A 12,590-nucleotide genomic window follows, 5' to 3' on the forward strand; every position below is an offset into this window, starting at 1 on the left:
TATACCAGAGCTCTCTGCCAACACATCTGCCCCCTCATTGTCTTTCAACACCCTCCCTCCCTCCTCCCTCCCTTCCTAGACACTTTTAAAATCTCCCTCAATCACCTCCATTCCCTAATAACCCTTCTGCGACAGACTTTCTCCTGCCTTCCCTGTGCTGCTGTCCACACCTCACCAGTTTTTGGAAACTTGGGAACCTGTCAGCACATGAAGAACAGGTTGGCCATGTTCCAACTAAACAAATTGGCCTTGTGTGTACAGTTTTTCAAAAGAGCAGGATTAAATAGGTGTCTCTTTACACCCAGGCCCAGCTGCTTTTTGCCGTCCCTTAGGTCAAAAGCCTGGGAAAAAAAGATGTGCTTTGAAGGTCAACAGACTTGTGGTCTGTCCTAACAAGGGGTAGGGTGGAGAACATCAAAGTTGTGTTTTTATAACATTAATTATTTGGTCTTCTCTTGGTCCCATCATAACAATGCACTGTATATACCATAAGTGGGGGGGGGGGGGAACACTCTCCTCTCCATCAATAATTCGCCTTAAATCTTCTTAATAACAGTAGTTCTACTTTTAGAGGCTGTAATTATTCAAAGTGCTTTACAGCATTAAAAGGGCACAATTTAAATATCACACTTCTGTCTGAAAATTTTGACCTGCTATAGTTACAAAAACCATCTAAGATCATTATAAAGGATAGCAATTTCCCCTATTGCTGTTGAGTTTGTACATTTGGACAATACTTCCCTCTGTTCCATGCTTTGGCCTGTACTATCACAGTTGTTTGTGCAGGCCTTGCAGATAGTGCCAGGTGAGAAAAATAGCACTTCAAAAAAAAAGGAAAACATGATTGCAAAGTCCACAACTGACCCTGCAACTCCAGGGCAGAGGCAGATTCTGACATTTTATAAAATATATATGTAATTGACTAAATTTCAAGTCCCGGGTTGTCTCATTATCCCCATTTCACAGATTGAAAAATGGAGGTCCAGAATCATAAGTGACTTGTTTAAGATTGCTGTCACACAAGGCCTGATTCGCCACTGCTATGAGCCGTGTGTTGCCATTGTGACTGGTGTAAACTGGGTGTAAAATACTGCATGCTGACTTGCAGTGTGTTTTTTGTTTTCCTCAGTAAGGGCTTTGCACAGAGGTAACTGACCACACTAATTGCAAGAGCAAGGACGCACTGCTCCCATGGAGAGTCTGTGGGAGGGATAAGAACAGAACCCAGGAGCCCCCCCCAGTACATGCGCGCATGCATATGCATAGTAGGATACACCCTCTCCGCACATACACACACACAGGGTGTGACACCCACTCCCCCAGCACACACACAAAAAGGGTGGGCTACTTCTTCCCCCCAGCACACACACACAGGCTGATACCTCCTCTTCCCATCACAGACACAAGGTTCAATACCCTGTCCCCAGCATACACACACACACACGGGGTAGTACCCCATCCCCAGAATGCGCACACATACACACACACACATAAAGGGTGTGGTATCCCCTGTCCCCAACACGTGCACAGGGTGTGATCCCCAGTGCACACATGCACAAGGGAGGGTATGGTATGCCCTCCCCGCATCACACACACACGGTATGGTATAGTAAACCCTCCCCCAAGCGCACGTGCACACGCACACACACACACAGGGTGTGGTACCCCTCCCCCCGCGCGCGCACACACACAGAGGGTGCGGTACCCCTCCCCCCGCGCACACACACACACACACACACACAGAGGGTGCGGTACCCCTCCCCCCGCGCACACACACACACACACACACAGAGGGTGCGGTACCCCTCCCCCCGCGCACACACACACACACACAGGGTGGGGTACCCCTCCCCCCGCGCGCGCACACACACACACACACAGGGTGGGGTACCCCTCCCCCCGCACACACACACACACACACAGGGTGGGGTACCCCTCCCCCCGCACACACACACACACACACACAGGGTGGGGTACCCCTCCCCCCGCACACACACACACACACACACAGGGTGGGGTACCCCTCCCCCCGCACACACACACACACACACAGGGTGGGGTACCCCTCCCCCCGCACACACACACACACACACACAGGGTGGGGTACCCCTCCCCCCGCACACACACACACACAGGGTGGGGTACCCCTCCCCCCGCACACACACACACACACACACAGGGTGGGGTACCCCTCCCCCCGCACACACACACACACACAGGGTGGGGTACCCCTCCCCCCGCACACACACACACACACACACAGGGTGGGGTACCCCTCCCCCCGCACACACACACACACACACAGGGTGGGGTACCCCTCCCCCCGCACACACACACACACACAGGGTGGGGTACCCCTCCCCCCGCACACACACACACACACACACGGTGGGGTACCCCTCCCCCCGCACACACACACACACACACAGGGTGGGGTACCCCTCCCCCCGCACACACACACACACACACAGGGTGGGGTACCCCTCCCCCCGCACACACACACACACACAGGGTGGGGTACCCCTCCCCCCGCACACACACACACACACACACGGTGGGGTACCCCTCCCCCCGCACACACACACACACACACACACACACAGGGTGGGGTACCCTCCCCCCGCACACACACACACACACACACAGGGTGGGGTACCCCTCCCCCCGCACACACACACACACACACAGGGTGGGGTACCCCTCCCCCCGCACACACACACACACACACACACACAGGGTGGGGTACCCTCCCCCCGCACACACACACACACAGGGTGGGGTACCCTCCCCCCGCACACACACACACACACACACAGGGTGGGGTACCCTCCCCCTCTCTCATCCCCGCCCCCCACAGGCCCAACCTGCCCGGGGCGCACAGCGGGCTGCCGTGGGCCGGGCCGCGGCCCGGCGGCGCTGTGCGGAGCGGGGAGGGAGGCCGGGCCTGCCCGGCCGGCGAGGAGGAGGCGGAGACAGGGCCCCGAGCCCCGCCCCGTCGCTCCCGCCCGCCTCCCCCCGGAATAATCCCAATATTTATCCGGCAGCAGGCGCCTGCGGCCCCCCGCCCGCCGATCCCCGCGCCCCGGCGGGCCGCTGCCCGCATGTCTTTGCTGCCCTCCGCGCCGCCGCCCAGCCCCGCCGCCGCCCTCGCCCTCGCCAGCCCGGCGCGCTGCATGCAGGTGAGCTGGGCCGGGGGCGGCGAGCGCGGCCTAACCGGCCCGGGGCGCGCGCTGAGGCGGCGGCGCGGGGCCGGGCCTGCCCCGGCGAGGGGGGGGGTGGCTCGCCGTCCCCCGCGGTAATGAAGGGTCTCCCGCCATGGGGGCGGGGCAGCGCGGCCATTGGCCTGTGCGCGCGAGCCGGGCGCCAGGCCTCGGCCCCGCGCGGCCATCGCGCCCACCCAGCCCGCGGCTCCCGGTCCCCACGGCGCTGCGCGGGTTGTGTAACACGTGGCCCGAGCCCCGGGAAGGCGCCGGAGTTGTGGGGTTTCCTCCCGCGCGCCGTGCGGCTCTCCGGGGGGGGGAGAGTCAGCGCTCGCTCCTGCTGGGGGGCCTGTGGTTTCTGGACATGGGGTGGTGGAGGTTGGCTTCCCCCCCCACTGCCCCATCCAAGGCTTGGTCCTGAAAGCTGCTGAGGGCCCTCCCCTGGGGGCCGAGTGTCAGGTGCTCAGCAACTTTCGCGATCACGTCCCAGGGCTGGAAAGGTTGTCGTGTAACCCTCGGTCTTGCTACTGAAAGCGTTTCCTTTAGTTGGGGGCTCTTTGTCCCATGTGTCCGTCCAGTCAGAAATATCACTTTTAGTAGCCGATCCTGCCAGTTGTTCTCCGTAAAACTGTTTCCAGTGAGACTTCTGACACTTATTTTAATCTTCAAGCTTGTTTTGTGACACTAAACCTCATAGGGGACTTCATCATAACCGGTAAGATGGGTTTTCTTAGTTCCTTAGTGTAGAAAGTTTTTAAAATCTTGTTTTTAAATTGGGTATTTGTGGTGATAAATGCAAAGTAATGAACACTGGAAAACATAATCCCAAGTACACCCCTACCCCGATATAACGCTGTCCTCAGGAGCCAAAAAAATCTTCCCATGTTATAGGTGAAACCACGTTATATAGAACTTGCTTTGATCCAGGTGGGATGATTTAGTTGGGAATTGATCCTGCTTTGAGCAGGGGGTTGGACTAGATGACACCCTGAGGTCCCTTCCAACCCTGATATTCTATGATCCACTGGAGTGCGCAGCCCCACCGCACCCCTGAGCACTGCTTTACCGTGTTATATCGGGTAGCTTTATATCGGGGTAGAGGCTTATACATATAAAATGATGGGGTCTAAATTGGCTGTTACCACTCAAGAAAGAGATCTTGCAGTGATTGTGGATAGTTCTCTGAAAACATCCACTCAATGTGCGGCGGCAGTCAAAAAAGTGAACAGAAAGTTGGGAATCATTAAGAAAGGAATAGATAATAAGACAGAAAATATCATATTGCCTCTATGTAAATCCTTGGTACACCCACATCTTGAATACTGAGGGCAGGTGTGGTCGCCCCATCTCATAAAAGGTATATTGGAATTGGAGAAGGTTCAGAAAAGGGCAACAAAATTATTAAGGGTATGTAACGGCTGCCATACAAGGAGAGATTAATAAGATTGGAACTTTTCAGCTTGGAAGAGAGACGACTAAGGGGGGATATGATAGAGGTCATATCCAATCATGACTGGTGTGGAGAAAGTAAATAAGGAAGTGTTGTTTACTCCTTCTCATAACACAAGAAAACTCGGGGTCACCAAGTGAAATTAATAGGCAGCAGGTTTAAAACAAACAAAAGTATTTTTTCACATAATGCATAGTCAACCTCTGGAACTCCTTTTCAGAGGATGTTGTGAAGGCCAAGAGTATACCAGGGTTCAAAAAAGAACTAGATAAATTCCTGGAGGATAGGTCCATCAGTGGCTATTAGCCAGGATGGATAGGGATGGTGTCCCTAGCCTCTGTTTGCCAGAAGCTGGGAATGTGTGACAGGCTGGATCACTTGATGATCACCTGTTCTGTTCATTCCTTCTGGGCACCTGGCATTGGCTGCTGTCGGAAGACAGGATACTGGGCTAGATGGACCTTTGGTCTGACCCACTATTGCCGTTCTTATGGTCTTACGTTGCAATAGCAGCCAGAGGTTAGGCACTGTAGAAATATGTGGTAAAAACACAGGTCCTGCTCTATAGAGCTTACCATTGAGTCAATGACAACTCAATATGGTAGCGGAAACAAACAGGTGCGAGGACAAGGTGGCAAAGGAGGAATGTTTTCACTTAAGCTGGAGTGTAGATATAACCTATGTCTGCATAACTTATGTCACTCAGGTGTGTGAAAAAACCACCCCCCTGAGTTACACTGACCTAAGCACTTGTGTGTACAGCACTATGTTGATGGGAGAACTCCTCCTGCTGACATAGCTTCTGTTGCTTGTGGAAGTGGATTTATTATGGCGATGGGAGGGAGAGCTCCTGTCGGCATAGAATGTCTTCACCAGACGCACCGCAGTGGCGCGACTGTATTGGTACAGCTGCAGTGCTGTATGTATAGACGTGGCCTTAGATTAACTTGCCACTTGCCTACCTGTCATCAGCTTGTAGTGTTTCTGCAGGCACTGTTCTGCAGACGTCTTGGTTAAAATTGAGTCTTAAGGAGAGATTTGGTGGAGGCGAAATTAGGCACTTCTCAAATTTTTAGGGGGAATTCGTGCCAGGCATGGGAGTGTCACGGAAGTACAGTAATTCCTCGCTTAACGTTGTAGTTATGTTCCTGAAAAACGCGACTTTAAGCGAAACGATGTTAAGCGAATCCAATTTCCCCATAAGAATTAATGTAAATGGAGGGGGGGGGGTTAGGTTCCAGGGAAAAAATTTTCACCAGACAAAAAACGAATATATATATATAGATATATATATATATATATATACACACACACACACACAGAGTATACGTTTTAAACAAACAATTTAATACTGTTCACAGCTACGATGATTGTGAAGTTTGGTTGAGGTGGTGAAATTAGAGGGTGGAAGAGGGAGGGATATTTCCCAGGGGATGCCTTGCTGCTGAATGGTGAACTAGCACTCTGCTGAGCCCTCAAGGCTTAACACATTGTTGTTAATGTAGCCTCTCACACAAGGCAGCATGTACATGAGGGAGGGGAGACAGCATAGCAAACAGAGATGGACACACACCTTGTGTGTGGGAGAGAGAGAGAGAGAGGCACACTGCCCCTTTAAGTAAGCTGACCCATTCGTAAGTGCATTGTCTTTTTAAGTGGATCAGGAAGTTGAGACAGCAGCTGCTGCCCCAAGCTCTCTCTGTCTTTCCGTCAGTGTCCCCTCCCTGCTCTATATGGAGAAGGGGTAAGCGGGGTGCAGGAGCGGGGGGCACCCTGACATTAGCCCCCGCCTTCCCCCCCAGCACAGCAAGCAGGAGTCTCTGGGAGCAGCTCCAAGGCAGAGGGCAGGAGCAGCACATGGCAGTGGGGGGAGGGACAGCTGAACTGCCCAGCAATTGATAGCCTGCTGGGCAGCTGCAGCACAGGGAACTTAGGAGAGCGGGGAACTGATTGGGTGGGGGGGGGCGGCTGCCGGTCCACCCTGGTTCCAAGCCCCCACCAGCTAGCTGCAGTGGGCTGCTCTTCCTGCAAGCATGTTCCCTAATTGATCAGCAATGTAACAATAAAACAACGTTAACTGGGACGACTAAGTGAGGAGTTACTGTACGTAGTTGTTTGTGGTTGGTGAGGTAAGATAGTGGCTCTGGTAAGTAGGGCTGGTTTCGACTATGAATGGCCCTTAAGGTCAGGATAATGAGCACATCTGATGCTATAGGGAGGGGGGAAGCTAGTGGACCGACAAATGAGTGTATGATATGAGTGAAGTGATGAAGTGTGAAGACTTTGGCAGCAGCATTTTGAATTGACTTGAGGATGGCAAAATTGCAGTAGGCTAGAGGCTACAGAAGAAGAGACCTGTAGTATGAAGATGTGATATAGAGGGCCTAGATAAGACGTAGTCAGAAGAGAGCAAATACATACAGTTGTGTTGAAACAAGTTTTTCTAGAACGTAGTGGCATACATACTTGAGTCCTGATCCTGCAAATGCTTAAGCATGTGCTTAACTTAGCGTGTGTGAGTACTCTCATTGAAGTCTGCATGAAGTTTTAATCATGTACATAAATATAAGCAGGATATGGGCCTTTGCTAGTTAACATGTATAGATGGCTTTACATATCCCAGACATCTTTAATATTAGAGAGGTAGATTCTCTCATTTATCCGATTCTCCAGAGCACCCCACTAGAAGGAATTAGCATCACCTTTAAATGACTAGAGGAACACTGTCAGCTAGATTAGTGTTTTCTCAACCTGTGGTCCATGGACCTTTGGGCGCCTGCGGACTATGTCGAAGGGGTCCGCAAAAGGCTTTGACTGAAAACTGAACAGAATTCAGCTATATATACAGATAGTAGATTGCCAAAGGGGTCTGTACCTCCAATCAAATTCTTTTAGGGATCTGCGAATGAAAAAAGGTTGAGAACCACTGACCGAGACTTCAGAAACTTAGATTTTGTAAATAAAATGTTGCAAAACCTAATATGAATAGAAATATTTTCACAAATTTTTAATTCAGTGAAGACTCTTCTATGTAAAGGGATATAACTTTAGTTAGTGGGGTTTTTTTTAAGTTAAAAATAGCTTGGATACTACACTGCTTCTGAGTTCCTCTGACAGTTTTTGTGCTTTATAACCACATTTTCCACATAGCTGGTTATAAGGCCCACATGAACAGGAAGACAATAACAATGTAAAACATAAATTAAAATGAGCCACTTTTTATCTAACCTTTTAGTTACAGTTATCTTAAATGTTACTTGTCTGAGAATATTTTATCTACTATCACAAAGTTTTTAAAAATTTGAGTTGACTGTCTAAGCATTTGCTGCAGGGTGCTATGATTCCAAACAGTGTTCTTGTGCATGAGAGCTTGAAAGTTAAATTGACAAAGGCCTTGTCTACATGCAAAAAATAATTTTGGTATAACTCTGCCCTGTACAGACAATCTTATTTCTGTATAATATTGTATTTTTGGTTGATCTTAAACCTATTCCCAAGCGTCATAAAGCTAAATTGAAAAAAGCCACTCTTTTACCAGAACAAGTGTGTCCATGCAGGGGGTTATGCCTGCATAACTGAAAACTTTCCTGTGTAGACAAGGCCTTAATAAAAGTGATAGCAAACAGTCTAATTTCAGCCTCTGCCACCACTTTAGAGAAATAAATGCAAAACCAGATAGCTTTACTTTTTTTGCCACTGAACCTATTTTTTACTGTTTTTAATAATGAAGTTGCTACTAGTGACAGAGGGGGTTTTTTTTTGTTTTTTTTTTTCCTTAAGTTCGTTTTTAATTTGGAGGGTCAGGAAATGGACAGTCTCAGTAAGCATGAAATATGTCCACATACTATGGACATATGATGATACTATGACAGTGAGTTTCACTTTTCTGATCTGTTCCTTAAAATATGCATTGATGGTGAAATTCTTAAGTTCACAGTAAAATGTGAATCTGATAAAAATTCAGCTAACGTTTGTCTTGGTTTAATTATTTTACAGTTATAAATGATTATGACGGCAGTACTTTACCTTGTGTAATTTAAACGCTGAAACACAAGGGTTCACTTATATTTGTGGCTTACTTTGTGGTGAAAACAAGTGCAGCAACCTGATCTGATTTCCTGTGCTTAGCATTTCCCCTTGCATGGTATATTATGCTTCATACATTTAATTTAATAATTATTCAGTGCAAACAACTCATTAAGAACCCTGGTATTGTGAATGGTCACCCTTAAATCTTCTCTGTGTAGTGCAGCAGAAATTTATTTACTTCCTTCTGTGGTTTTGGTAGTATTGATCCAGAATAGATCAAAATGGAGAAACTTCTATGACTTATTGCCCTTCACTGCTCTCATAGAGATGACTCCACCATATGCATGACCTGGACTTTCATGTTGAGTCTGATTCATCCTAACAAAACTCAGCTCAGCTCAGGCATAAGATCTACTTGCCCATTATCTTTCAAGATGATTGAAGACAATAATAAAGTAATGACATTTTGCTTGGGTGTTCAAGGCAATTTTGCAAAGCTGTATTGAGCAATGCCTATCTAGTGTACAGTACACCCTTGCTATAACAAACGTGTCAGGATCCAAGCCATTTGTTCATTATAGCCAGGAGTTTGTTATAGTGAAAGAGCCCCCTTGGTGGTGGTGGGGGGGTAGGGTTGATGACAACTCCTCCAGCCTCAGCTGTGGGGTCGAGGTGGGATCCGAGGATGAGGGTTCATTATAGCGGAAGGTTCATTATTATGAAGGGCATTATAATGAGGGTGTACTGTGGTTTGTAAAGAGTCCTGTGGCACCTTATAGACTAACCTTTGCTTAGGGAAATTTCCACTACATGCATCCGACGAAGTGAGTATTCACCCACGAAAGCTCGTGCTCCAATACGTCTATTAGTCTATAAGGTGCCACAGGACTCTTTGTTGCTTTTACAGATCCAGACTAACACGGCTACTCCTCTGATACTTGTGGTTTGTAATTCTGTTACACGGAGATAATTTTGTCCTCTTCACAACTAGTAGCAGGTGAGGCTTATAATGGTCCTCTTTGCTTGGGGACCCCCAATATAGTTGCATCTCCATTTTGCAGTTTTCTTTTTGTTTTTCATCTATCGGGAATGTTTCCTTTTAGTTTAGTTTTGCAGAATTTAATCTGAAACTCTGAAGGACAATGTGAATAGATAATAGGTATCTTGAGAATCTTCAGAATCTTCAACTATGTTTACCGTGCCTCTGTCCTTGAGGCTCTACCATGGTAAGCTATGAGTGTAAATATTATTCATCTAGTTGTTAGACAAGAGATGCATTTGGTGATGGCATAGCTTTTCTGCAGTTGTGGGAGTGTGAAGTTTTACAGCTTCTGTTTGAAAGTTCGAGTTTTAGCGTAGACTAAAATTTTACTTGAAGGAAGTGATAGGTTAGTTTGTCGTTTGCATCCTTCCACTGTAAATGGAAACTTGTAAATTTTAGGTTTGCAGAATTTTGTTGTGTGCTAACAGCTAAAGTGGGAGATGGTATAAAACTTTTGCTTATTTTGGGTGTTGGCAGTGTTTTTATTTCCTTTGTGTCATATAGTTTTTCATTAACTATTAATTTTTCTATCATAATCTTTACAAAGATAAATTTGCTTAAGTTTGCCTAGCCCAGCACCGTAGTAACGTCAACATTAACATTAAATTCACACATGTTTTTAAAAAATAAAGCAGTTTTCTCTGAGCAGTACCAGGAACTAGACTCATAGAACTGGAAGGGATCTCGAGAGGTCATTTAGTCCAGTCCCCTGCACTCAAGGCAGGACTAAGTATTATCTAGACCATTCCTGACAGGTGTTTGTCTAACCTGCTCTTTAAAATCACCAATGATGGAGATTCCACAACCTCCCTAGGCAATTTATTCCCGTGTTTAACCACCCTGACAGTTAGGAAGTTTTTCCTAATGTCCAACCTAAACCGCCCTTGCTGCAATTTAAGCCCATTGCTTCTTGTCCTGTCCTCAGAGGTTAAGAACAACAATTTTTCTCCCTCCTCCTTGTAACAGTCTTTTTTATGTACTTGAAAACTGTTATCGTGTCCCCTTTCAGTCTTCTCTTCTCCAGACTAAACAAACCTAGTAATCTTTCCTCATAGGTCATGTTTTCTAGACCTTTAATCATTTTTGTTGCTCTTCCCTGGACTTTCTCCAATTTGTCCACATCTTTCCTGAAGTGTAATGCCCAGAACTGGACACAATATTCCAGTTGAGGCCTAATCAGAGCGGAGTAGAGCGGAAGAATGACTTCTCCTGTCTTCCTTACAATGCTCCTGCTAATACATTCCAGAATGATGTTTGCTTTTTTTGCAACAGTGTTACACTGTTGACTCGTATTTAGCGTGTGATCCACTATGACCCCCAGATCCCTTTCCGCAGTACTCCTGCCTGGGCAGTCATTTCCCATTTTGTATGTGTGCAACTGATTATTCCTTCCTAAGTGGAGTACTTTACGTTTGTTCTTATTGAATTTCATTCTATTTACTTCAAACCATTTCTCCAGTTTGTCCAGATCATTTTGAATTTTAATCCTAAAACTAAGCTGGAGATGGAGTCTTTTGTAGTAAGAAACATTTCTTTTGAAGGAGAAACATTAGAGAAAATGTTTCATTTGCACTCTGGTGATAGTAATTTGTTTTACTCCAAAACGGATTGTGATGGGATCCCCGGAGTACAACCTGAAACTGGGGTACCGCTGTGCCCCCTTAACTCGCCAGCGTGGGATGTCTATCTCAGTGCTTTGCTAGTGACAAGCAGCAAACCCCTCCAGGTGCTGTTATCACTTAGCACAACAGCACGTGGAGCCCCACACCTAGATAAATTGCGTGAATGCTCCCTAAGCTACTCATGAATTACACAGAGAAAGGCATCAGCAAATCTTCCAACTCCCCACCTTTGCACCCCCGGAATATATTGCCTTGCCCAGAAGCCTGACCAGTATAAGTTCATTACTCAGTCGCCCCTTCCTCGATGTGGAGTGGACACACACTAGCCCAGGGGTAGCCAACCTGTGGCTCCGGAGCCACATGCGGCTCTTCAGAAGTTAATATGCGGCTCCTTGTATAGGCTTTGACTCAGGGGCTGGAGCTACAGGCGCCAACTTTCCAATGTGCGGGGGGTGCTCACTGCTCAACCCTTGGCTCTGCCACAGGCCCTGCCCCCACTCCATCCCTTCCTGCCTCCTCCCCTGAGCGTGCCATGCTCTCGCTACTCCCCCTCTCCCCCCAGAGCCTCCTGCACACCACGCAACAGCAGTTCGGGAGGTGCGGGGAGGGAGGGAGAGGGACTGATCGGCGGGGCTGCCGGTGGGCGGGAGGCATGAGAGACGGGGAACTGATGGGGGGCTGTTGATGTATTACTGTGGCTCTTTGGCAATGTACATTGATAAATTCTGGCTCCTTCTCAGGCTCAGGTCGGCCACCCCTGCTCTAGCCTTTGTAAACTGAACTGAGATTTCCCAAGCACTTCAACCAGAACACACTGTTTTAGGTAAAATGTAAAACAGATTTATTAATTACAGAAAGATAGATTTTTAAGTGAATATAAGTGGTAGGCACAAAAGGTCAGAGATAGTTACCAAAGAAAATAAAAGGAGTTTTCAGTATTGGAGATCTATCCTATACAGTGCCACCAAACCCCTGATTGGCCGTGGTGTTTATAATCTTTTGCAGGTATATCACCTGCACAAATCCATCTTTGCTTAGTAGTCACTCTAAACTTGTCATCTGATGGGCTATGTGAAATGTTTGGGTTCAGTTCGTGGTAGACAGGCTCCATCACAATTGGCAACTTTGGTGTTCTTATCAGAGGAAATTAAAGGTTGAAATGACAAGGACACTGACCTATCCTTTTACTGATAGAGCAGGTCACCCCTCCCAGTAAGGGTTGAGATGCACTGACACGTAAGCGTGGG

At 47.7% G+C, this 12,590-nt stretch overlaps 1 protein-coding gene across 1 annotated transcript in view; it reads left to right on the forward strand.

Moving 5' to 3' along the window:
* The first annotated feature begins 3,057 nt into the window (after nt 1–3,057).
* CNOT6L (CCR4-NOT transcription complex subunit 6 like) overlaps nt 3,058–12,590 on the forward strand; it is a 64,724-nt gene continuing 55,191 nt past the window's right edge. Inside the window, exon 1 of the mRNA XM_054029326.1 lies at nt 3,058–3,179. The gene's annotated coding sequence lies outside the window, so the exon portion shown is untranslated. The remainder of the gene's footprint in view (nt 3,180–12,590) is intronic.

This window comes from Malaclemys terrapin, chromosome 5 (assembly GCF_027887155.1).
Source record: "Malaclemys terrapin pileata isolate rMalTer1 chromosome 5, rMalTer1.hap1, whole genome shotgun sequence".
NCBI lineage: Eukaryota > Metazoa > Chordata > Testudines > Emydidae > Malaclemys > Malaclemys terrapin.